Here is a 12319-nt window from a genome sequence, read left to right on the forward strand (position 1 = left end):
GGCCCAAGTGAAATTAGGGTTTCACATAAAATGACGATTAGGGTTAAGTGTTTCTTACTTAACACATTAAGAACTTAATCTATTAAGTCCTTTACTCTACTAGATAAATGATATGGAGAAATTGGGCTTAATACACAATCCAATCTCAATGGACCAAAAGTGGGTCCAAATAAGTCCAAGGCCCAAATACTCACAATTAGGGTTTTCCACCCAAACATGGCCAAATAGGCCCAAAATTAATCTTTAAGCCCATTAGGGTTTTGGCTAGGTCCATTAGGGTTTTGCTTGTGGGGCACCACCCACTACCACCTCGGGTAGTGGTGGTCAACGGCGGCTCACGACGGCGGCCACCACCTTACGGTGGTGATTATTATTATTTTTTCATTATTCAATGCTAATTATAGTTACAAGGCTTTATTCCAAAAATAAACACACACACACACACTAACTACTCTAACACACACACAGCCACCCTAGTGGTGGCCGGCAGTGGCTCGTGGCGGCAGCCACTACCGCATGGTGGTAGTGGATTTTCTTCATTTTCCGGCCAAACAAAACACGCACACATATACTTCAGATTGCATAAAACACTCCAGCCACTCACCTGGTGGCTCACGGCGGCGGTAGTGAAGGTTTTTGTAACACCCAAAGTTTTGAAGACCAAGAAAGGAAAGAAAACCCTAAGTTTAGGGGTCGACTCGACGAGTCCAAGGAGGGACTCAACAAGTCCGAGCGGGATCCGAGTCGAGGTGTAAGTAACCAACTCGGCGAGTCGGCCAAGTGGACTCGACGAGTCTGGTCTGTGCAAGGAAAACCCTAAATTCGGGACTTGGAGCCTATTTAAGCGCCTCATTCTCTCCCCTAGGGTTCCTTTACTACCTCTTTCACCCATAACATTAAACCCTAGCCGCCATATCCTCTATTTGAGCCATTTGTTGCCTTGGAAGGTGCATTAAAGCTTGGAGAAGGAAGAAGGAACTTGGAGGAGCAAGAAGGGACCATAGATCTGGGATTGTGAGTTCATTCTGAGCATTTGGAGGTAATAAACTAGTTCCTGGACCTTTTTTGCACCTAGATCTATGTGTGGTTGTTGGGGCTTTTTAGCCATAATGTTATTATTTTGAGTTAGAAGCCAGATCTGAAGTTGCTACTTCAGATCTAAGCATATTATGGTCTTGAGAAGCATAAAGTAGCAGCCCTTGAGTTGATTATGGAGCCTCCTTGCCTTAAACCCTAGTTTGTGGTGTATTTTGCCTAGATCTCCTTCTTTACACGTAAAGTTTGCAACTTTACGTGAGGAATGGGCTTGGGAAGGGTAGATCTACAGTTTGGAGTCCATGCATGAATCAAAAGTCCTCTGCATGTATGGAGATCTGAATGGACTCGGCGAGTCCTTTGAGTGGACTCGGCGAGTAGCATGAAGATTTAGAGAAACTCAACGAGTGGGATGAACAGCTCGTCGAGTCAGATGAAGTTGGGCAGGAACTCGGCGAGTTGGATGAACAACTCGGCGAGTCTATTGAAGGTTGTCTTGGACTCGGCGAGTCTGTTCTTGGACTCGGCGAGTCAGGTCGCGAAAACCCCAAACCCTTCGAGTTGAGACTCGAATCAGCGAGTCGAAAGGAGACTCGGTGAGTTGGACAGGTCAAGACTCGGAAATTGGTAGACTCAGCGAGTCATGGACTGACTCGGCGAGTCGAGTCGCGTATAGAAGGACTCTGAACATATGAACTCGGCGAGTCAATAGGGTGACTCGGCGAGTAGGGTTGACCTGGAAGGTTGACTTTGACCAGGACTTTGACCTTGACCAGAGTTGATTTGGTTGTCTTTCGGGGGTCAGTTAGACTCAGTGTTGCATTGACATTGGTAGCTCGGGGAGCGAGTGGAGCAGGAGTTTAGAGAGTTGTCGGGCAGCAGCTAGTGGGTTCATCAGCCAGTTCAGCCAGTACAGGTGAGTTTCCCTTTGTATGAATGGGTCTACGGCCACAATGCCGGCCCATGTAGTTATGAGTAGAAGACCCGGGGGTTAGCCCTAGGCATAGTATGCTAGTATGATATTCGGGACGAGGTCCAATGACAGAGGGCGGGTGCCCAAGGAATGGTTATGTGATAGTTTATACTTGTTGTCTGCATGATACTTGTATGTGCCTTGTAGGGAGGTGACTGTGGGCGAGGTCCTGTGTCTCACCAATTGCAGAGTGTGGATGGTGTTCCGCACCTCATTAGCAGCAGATCAGGGTCGAGGCCCAAGTTAGGGAAATAGTGAGTGTGGGCTGGGCCCGTATCTCACTATCAGTAGGAGCATGGATGGGGTTCCATGACTCATCAGTAGAGTTCGGTTGTTAGGACCGGAGGGTAGTCAGACGCCCCAGAAACGTCTGACAGTATGTGATGATATGTTTATATGCTGGAAAGTTATGTTATATGTGATAGTGGTAGTAGGAGGGGGAATAGTCCCCAAGTTCGGTCGTTAGAACCGAAGGGTAGATCGGACACCCCAGATATGTCTGATAATATGTTATGTTATGATATTTGTGATAGTAGTTGAGTGTGGGCAAGGCCCGTATCTCAGAGATAGCGGAGTGTGGGCGAGGCCCGTACCTCCATGAGTGTGGGCGAGGCCCGTATCTCCTAGCTTATTAGTATATGATTGTATATACTTGTATATTATGAGTTAGCGGTTGAGTGTAGGCAAGGCCCGTATCTCTCCGAGAGTGGAGTGTGGGCTAGGCCCGTATCTCCCAGATAGTAGAGTGTGGGCGAGGCCCGTATATCCCGGCTAGCGAAGTGTGGGCAGGGACCGTATCTTCACGAGTGTGGGCGAGGCCCGTATCTCCCGGATAGCGAAGTGTGGGCAGGGCCCGTATCTTCACGAGTGTGGGCGAGGCCCGTATCTCCCGGCTAGCGAAGTGTGGGCAGGGCCTGTATCTTTACGGGTGTGGGCGAGGCCCGTAACTCCTAGCTGAATGTTATATGTTATATGCTTGCATGGTATGTGGTAGGGTGGGGAACTCACTAAGATTCGTGCTTACGGTTTTCAGTTTTGGTTTCAGGTACTTCCGGTAGCGGAGGGAAGAGCTCGGGGTGATCGCATGGCACACACCATAGTTTAGACAGCCTGGGGATGTTTACTCTGATAACGAACATGTATTTTGGAAACTAATACTCTGTTTATGTTTTGAAATGATGAATTTGCTTAAAGTAATGTTTTATTAAAGGAAATTTTTAGCCTGAAATTTTGGGACGTTACAGTTTTGGCGATGACATTTTGAATTTCGATCAAGCAACCCCTAGGAAAAACGACTTCAACTAGAATCAGCGCACACATAGCACCATTACGCACACCCACAGCCACCCCTCATGGTGGCTGGCGGCGGCAGAAGGGGTTTAGACGTCGACAACCACCATGGTTGGCTGCCATGGTGGCCCTCTTGCTCTCCGGCCAACATCACATGACATCCACTAAAACATGGACACATATACGAGTTGGAACTGAAACGAACGACAATGAAACAGTGGCAACGGTGACTCCGATAAACCGATATGAGGCGCACAACAGAATAACGGGGAAGAGGAGGGTGGTCGCGACCCTATCTAGCGAACGGCGGCAGCGACATGTCACGTTCTTCTACTTCGCCCACTGCCCTAACGAACAAGGCAGCCTTTTTCTTCAACCATCTTGGCGTCGCTCGGAACTCGTTTGGTCGGAATACAAAAGGGGCTCGGGTGGCTTACGACTTTGATAATGGCTAAGAAGTGGTGGCGGCGACCGGCTGGAGCGACTATAGGTGGCGGCCGGTGGTTAGAGGTTATAAGGTGGCGGCTAGATAAAATTTAAGGTTAGGGTTTCTTGATTCTATATATATATATATATATATATATATATATATATATATATATATATATATATATATATATATATATATATATATATATATATATATATATATATATATATATATATATATTCAAACAGGGAGGGAAAAGAAGGCACGGGTTGAAGTCCTATGTTTCCTTCTAAACTTAACTCATTTTTATACACTTTGGTCCCTCCTCCATAAAGAGTTTCCATTATAAGTCCAGAAATTACCCTTTCATCCCTTAACAATAAAATTCATTACAATTTAGGTACAATAATTACCAAAGATGCCCTTGCCTATAAAATTCTTCTCAAAACAACTCTGTAACTTACTAAACAACCCCCAACTATCAAAATTCTTCACAAATTAGTCTGGGACTTACATTTATTAATTTGTTTAAATAAACGGGGCGTTACATATGATAGCCACCATACTGATATATACAACAGAAAAGATCAGACATCAAAACACAGTGCTCAACACACCAGGCCTCCACATATTAGTTCCTTAGCAACCTCGATATTTCTTCTGACTCTCATACGGATCATGTGCTTTCAGTAGTACAGGCCCATACTACCTTCCACACCCATCCGTAGTCAATTACTAATTTATCCTAAGGTCCTAAGTCACTGCACCAGACCATCCGTAGGTGTACTGACACCCACCTACTACTAAGAGCCACAACCAACTCCCTAGGCACTCCTCCTAGGAATGTCCTTTATCACGATTCCGTACTGCTGGTTGCCTTGTGCATGCTTGTTGTACGTAATAGACGATCATATAGATAGTTGAATAATTGAATCTACCATAAGCCAACAACCAAACAAGGAACATGAAATAAGGATAAGTCAATCATTCTAAGGCTATATAATCCTAACCGTATACAACTATACAACATACACCTAGCAGTTCACATAATCAAATAACATATAACAGGTACTTTCCTAGGCTATCAGCCATCACATAAACCAGGAAATACTATCATATAGTTCCTGAGAGTTCCCTTGTGTAACATCATGGATTCCAGGTATTTACACTTTTAACCTCGTTATAATGATTTTTGGAAATTTGGTCAAAACGCTGGGCATTTGGCATAGAACGCTAGGCGTTCAAATGCCAGTCGTTCTATGATGAACGCCAGGTATTTGAACGCAAAGACCAAACCCTAATTTTTAGGGTTTTCACCCAATTTAAGCATCCTTATGGCCCCAAACCCTTTCTCTCATTGGTCTCCATCTTTAGAATGACCCCTCTTGCAAAACCTAACCCCGTTGTTGCATTTTGAAGCTTTAGTGTGTGCTTTTGTGTGTTCCAAAGGAAGAAGAAGGTGGTGGTAAAACTTAGAAGCTTGTAGAAGCGTTAGATCTGGGATCTTCATCATCCTAGCAACCTACAGGAGGTATAAATTGCCGAACGTGATCACCATATCTCTAGATCTTGCGTATGTTAGAAGTTAATGCTTATTAGCCCCATTTTATTGGTCTTTTTGGGTAGGATCTACCTTAGACTAAAGGAGTTTTCCTTTTGGATGTTTCAGGGTAGATTAAGAGATAAAAATGTGATCTTGGACCTTCCTTTCACTCTATGCAAGTTTTGAGGTGTCTTAATGGGTTAAGGAGTTGGGTTTTTAGCTTTTGGGCTCACTATAGCCATGCACGACCATAAAGTTAGCAACTTCATGGCTTTAGACGTTCTATTAGTTATTGATCTGAAGTTTGGACTTGATATCTTAAGCCATTAGGTTTTGAAGTTGGTGAACAACGAGCAAACACCAAGCGTTGGCATGTAAATGCTCGACGTTCGGACGCCAGGCATCGTAGGGAGGAATGCCATGCGTTTTGTGCAGAAGCCCAATGGGTCGATTTTGGGCCTTGGGCCATTAGGGGTCTTGGGGCTTAGTTTGGTTGGGCTTGTATATAAAGGGAAAAATGGTTTTTTTTCCCTCACAATGATGAGGAATGGACTACACCATGGATTTGGGTTAAACCTTAATTATTGATTGGGCTTGTTTCTAGTTTTAGTTTATCATGAGGAGCGGTGTTCGCCGCAGATTGAGTGTTGTTTCAGTTATCATCAGTAGAGGCGAGTTTCCCTCACTGTACTTACGGTTCGAAGGCACCAAGGTCGGCTCTTTGGATTGATATCATGTTTTACCTTATGTTGCTATGGTATCGTGATCTGTTAGATATGTATGTTGGTATTAGATATGTATCTTGGTATATAAGATGTGGTTATGCTATAGTGATCTGTACTTATGGGTCGAAGGCACCAAGGTCGGATCTTTGGATTGATATCATGTTTTACCTTATATGTTTATATGTTACATGTATGTTGGCATGTTGTGGTTGGTCGGGTTATAGAGATCATGCTTTGTGCTGAAGGCCAAGATACCCAGGGTGGTCCGGATAGACTATAGGCCCCGCGAGGTGTAACAACCCGAAGTTGTCCATCGCCGAAATCCGTCCCGCGCGTAAAAATCCGTCTTTATCGATTCGTTCCGTTTTCATTTTTGGGCTAAGATATATAAACTATAAGTTCATTTTAATCTCGTAAGTGTTCAAATCCATTTAAAACTCATAAAAATGGCCCAAAATCATTAACTTGAAATTTCTAAATTCTATCCCGTCGGGTAACGGCAACTTAATCGGGTGCGACCAACAGCCCCGTTTAGTGCTGGTATCGGGTAGAATTCCATCGTGTCCAAGTTTTAGGACCTATTTAAACGTGTTTAAACATTCATTTGAAGCTTTTGCTTCCTCTCTCTACTCTCTCTCTAATCTCTCTCCTAAATCCAAGTTTAAGGGTCCAAATCTCAAGTTTAAGGCTTCTAATCACCAAGGTACCTTCCCTAGCTTGTTATGTAACCTCTTTAACCTTCAAATTCGAGTTTAAACTATGGATTAGGACCATTATCATGTGTTTACGGCCCTAGAACTATCCTAGGCCGTAAACTCATTTAAAGGGGGGTTTTTGGAGCAACAAAACCCTTCCAAACCACAATTAGACCTTAGATATGGCTAGATGACTTTATGGAATGAGCTTAGAATGCCTTGAAACATGATTTAGAGCCTTGTTTATGAGTTTATGGCCCTGGAAGGTGCCTAGGCCGTAAACACTAATTTAGAGGGTTTTTTAAGCCCTTAAACCCTTCCTACACTCAAACAAGGCTTAGATATGAATTTTAGAATAATGGTATTGGCCTTAGAACATCATAAACATAATTTTTGAGGAGTAAATAGGAGTTTACGGCCAAGGCACATGCTTGGGCCGTAAACCCCTCAAAAATGGAGAGTAAACCCCTTTTAACTTGTCCAAATGCCTTGAAACTCAACCAATAGCCTTGTGGTAAATTCTAGAGCCATCTAAAAATAGTTTGGGGACCTTAAACACATCAAACATCCTCTTAATAAGAGTTTACGGCCATAGATCATGCTCTTAGGCCGTAAACTCCTAAATGTGAGTTAAATGGTGCCCTAAATTCATAACAAGGCTTGGAAAATTAACTAGAATCACATGTGATTGTCCCTTGTGCCCCAAAATAATTATTCTTGACCATAGGAGAGTTTACGGCCGTAAAATCCAAGTTTACAGCCATGAACTCCCTTTTGAATGGTATAAGTCCCATAAATTTATTCCAAGGCATTTTAGAAGTCCATTCCAACATTTCCCAAGTCCAAACAAGCCATTAAGCACTCAAAATCACGCCAACATGAGTTCACGGCCGTGAACTCATGTATGTATGTGTTTCATGGTTGTAAACTTCTTAAAATGTTTACTCTTGGGGAGTAAACTCAAATCCCAAGTCCCTAGTACCATTACACGTCCGTAGATGTCACCCGGGTCACTCCAAACACTCGTTTTGAGGTGTTTAATCTCATTGGAGTATAATGTTCCATATAATTAGTGATTGTAAATCTAATTAGATATATATGGACATTATTTCATTTTACATAGGGACATCACGAGTAATCAGGCCCCGAACCGACGTTTAGTGTCCGAAATCATCACATTTCCGCGTCCGGTGAGTTCATACCCCTACCCTTTTTAAATGGTTTTCAACGTTTTCAGGGGGGAATACAAGCAAAAGTACAAGAAATCTTGTACTTAAACGTATTTTCATTTCAAATGTTTTATTTCATGTATGATTTTAATAATGAAAATTGTGATAACTAATGGTTCGAATTGCAGGTTAAACAGTTAGACTAAACATAGATTTCTTTTAGAGGTGTTATAATTATATTCTCTTTGAATAAGAAATCATACTAATCATAACTAAGATTAATACTAAATGAATGCGAATATGAATATAACTAATAGGATAGAACGAATACGAATATAACTATTGGGTTAGTATGAATACGAATGCGAATACGAATATAACTAATAGGATAGAACGAATACGAATATAACTATTAGGTTAGTACGAATACGAATGCGAATATGAATATAACTAAAAGGATAGAACGAATACGAATATAACTAATAGGATAGAATGAATACGAATATAACTATTAGGTTAGTACGAATACGAATGCGAATACGAATATAACTAATAGGATAGAACGAATACGAATATAACTAATAGGATAGAACGAATACGAATATAACTAATAGGATAGAACGAATACGAATACGAATCTAACAAATAGCATAGTACGAATACGAATAGAAATAGGAATACGAATGCGAATTAACGCCTTTGGATGACACCAAGACTTCGAATATACAGCTAGTGTACCCCTTGAGTGTCACCAGAGTTTCGAATTAAATACGAAAATACGCCTCTGGACCTCTTCTGAGTTTCGAATATATCCGCCTCAAAATGTTGACAGATTTTCGATTATACAACTAATGTACTCTTTTGGAACTCAACAGAACTTCAAAAATACTGTAATGTACGCTTCTGTGTGATTCCAAATATTCGAAAATACAACTAAGTTAGTAGATATTAGTCATTCGAATGTAGAATATCTAAGGGTTTAGAATACTTAACTAATACTATACACTTGGTAATTTCTAGTACTTCGAAATCAATCCTAAGAACCAACCAGTAACGAACTTAGATACAAATAGGCAACTCAACACATAGGAAAATATGGGATTTTCCTAGGATAACATAACAACCAGTAACGAACTTAGATACAAATAGGCAACTCAACACATAGGAAAATATGGGATTTTCCTGGGTAGCACATCAACTCATAAACGGATAAAGTAACAAACGAATAACTAAAACTATAAGGAAAATATGGGATTTTCCTGGAATGACATAACCAACCGTTTTTGAAATTGTAACAAAGGAAACTCGATCTTTTCAAAACTAAACTGCTTATGACCTCACCAGCTTTATGCTGATTTTCAAACCGCTTGTATTCTTAGGTCAGCGTTAGACAGGTACACCGCCACCCTTTGGAGAAGACGGAGCGTTCCGAAGACTCGTCTTTACTTTTGTTCATATTATATATGTAAAACACTTGTACAACTTTACTTTCAAACAGATGTAAACAATATTATGTAATGTAATGTTTTGTGATTACTGCTTTACTATGTGCATTGGATTTGATACTCAACGTGGAGTCAACCCCGGAAATGTTTCCGCATTTGGTTTTCGGGGTGGGACACAAGGTGGTCTAGTCAGGCCGAAGGCCTGGCAAGCAGTCCGGATAGGTTGTACACCCTGCGAGGCGGTCCAGATAGGTCGAAGGCCATGCGAGTCAGTCCAGTCAGGCTGAAGGGTCGATTATGCAAGTTGTGTTTGATATGTTGTATGTGGTGGTACTTTAGGGGAACTCACTAAGCGTTGGCTTACCATTTTGGATTATGGTTTCAGGTATTTCAGATGATCGTGGGAAGGCGAAGGCGTGACCGTACATAGCCTCTTGTTTATGGTTTATGATTTTGGGAGACTCTGATATTTGGAAAATATTTTCAAAACCATGAATTGTAACAATTTATGATTTTGGGTTGATTTTAAAAGTTTAAATTTGTTGTGATTTTTATGGATGTTACACCTTGCCTATCCACTAGCATGCTTTTTTAACAATTCACTTGTAAGCAAGCTCAAATTCAACACATATAACAACATGGGTATTTTAGGAATCAGTTTCTTGTTCGACCTTTGGCTGATTGTACACATCATATCTTCTTGTTAAACCAAGGTTAAGCTAGAGGTTCACGTTCTCGATCCTAAGCCAACAATAAAACAAGAACATGACAATAGATCGAGCCCGTGTCTCTAACCTAACTATTTATTAAAATTTCTTTTTCAAAAACTTTTTGTGAAAATTTCTCAGATCCTAGTTTTAGTTTGGACTCAGACAAGTGCTCCTCCAAATCTTTCAAACCAGGGCTCAGGTACCAACTTGTAACATCCCATTTTCACAACTAAACTTTTATATATTTATTAAGGTAAAATCCTACAATTATAAAACCCATGTTAAGACAACCATTTGTTCCAAATTACATTTATTAAAAACCAGAGTAATATAATAGACACAAAATCCTCAATTTTGCGGATGAGTGTGTACTATCATTCCTTCGTCTTCACGAACATCGGTAGAACTTGAAGACATAAATAGTTGAGTACGAACAAAACTTAGTGAGCCCCCCCCCCCCCCCCCCCCAAAAAAAAAAAAATTAATTAAATTACCACACATGACAAAACATATACAAGCATGCATACCGGACCCACAATCATTGACTGGATTGCCTCGGGTATGTTGGCATGCCGCCTTAAGCCAACTGTTCTTCCCGGGCCTCAGTGTATACGACTTACAGTTGGCCCGAACCTAGTATCTTGGCCTACAACACACAACAGGTCTGCTTCAACATAACCCACCACAATAAGTCGACATATAAACAAAAAAGAAATCAAGTAGGCACATAAGTACATGCAACTACCAATCTACATCTCGAACAACTCACTACTACCTACTAGGCCCCTCATAGCACACTACTCCGCTACTGGAAATCTCCAGGAAATGCATAGTCATATGTAACCAGAGGTGAGATAGACACCCAAACAAATGATCCTACACTAGAGCCACAACCAAACAAGGAACATGAAAGAAAGCCTAGATCAAAAGTTCTTAGGCTATCCTATGTGGCTACGCACAACCCATAGGGCATTACCCTAGATGATAACAAACCAACTGGTACTCTAATCAACATAAACTACTCTTATATGCTACTCATAAGGATATATATATATATATATATATATATATATATATATATATATATATATATAGGGTTAGGTTATATTGTTCTAACTATCTATTGTGTGCATGTAGGATTGATTATGGACCAATCATTTTAGTTATTTTAAGAAAGTAATTAATGCATATTAGATGTTAAAGATATAATGAGCATTAATTAGAACTTCAACATTTAATATGCATTAATTACTTTCTTAAAATAACTAAAATAATTGGTCCAAAATCAATCCTACAAGCACACAATAGATAGTAAAAACATTTGAACCTAACTCTCTCTCTCTCTCTCTCTATATATTTATATATATATATATATATATATATATATATATATATATATATACACACACACACACATATACACACACACATACTAGATGCGTGCCTGCGCAAAGCAGTGACAATAAATAGCTCTTTTGGCAAATAATTTTCTTAAAGGGAAATAATTACTAGAATTTATTATTAGTTATTATCTAATAAAAAAATTACCACTTTTAATAAATAAAATATTTATGTTTAGACTTTATATTTATATTGTTTGTTTATACATTTGATGTAAATTAAATAATATTTTTGTCTAGTTTAAGAAATCTAAATTAATTAATATACATGAATTTAATATTTTAAAATTGTCATTTTACTCCAAATTACATTTCTTAATAACATCCTTTTAATTCAACTCGTTAAATTTTTGGCAAATATTAATGATTTATTTATGCATAATTGATTTGTACAAAAAACTTTGTATCTTATAACTTTTAAAATTCAAGATATGACTAATATGCTTTATACTATAGTATAAGATATAGCAGATCACTACAACATAGCAAAATCCTATACACAAGGATACATAATCAAATATAATGGGCCGAGAATAGAGCCTTCGACCCACGGGTAAAATGAGGGAAAAGCTCATATGAATCGAAGAACCTAGAGACACTACGACCCGTTCCCCTTTCTGCATTGCTTACTCCCACGAACCTTCTAGCACCAAAACATGGTAAAATCTTAATCAACATCCCAAATCCTTCAAGTTTGAATCAAAGTCAAACTAGTCAAAAAGTCAACAATCAACAATCAACAAAAGTCAATGGTCAACATGTCAAATAATCCTCACTACATGACAATCTATTGGTCACGTCATGACCAGCTAAAAGCCAAAACAGTCATGATTCTTTGATCCTTATAATGTGACAAACATCTTCTTACGTCGTGAGAACTGACTGGAAGGCGACTTAATGAGTA

This window comes from Lactuca serriola, chromosome 8, assembly GCF_051521515.1.
Source record: "Lactuca serriola cultivar US96UC23 chromosome 8, Lser_US96UC23_V15, whole genome shotgun sequence".
Classification (NCBI taxonomy): domain Eukaryota; kingdom Viridiplantae; phylum Streptophyta; class Magnoliopsida; order Asterales; family Asteraceae; genus Lactuca; species Lactuca serriola.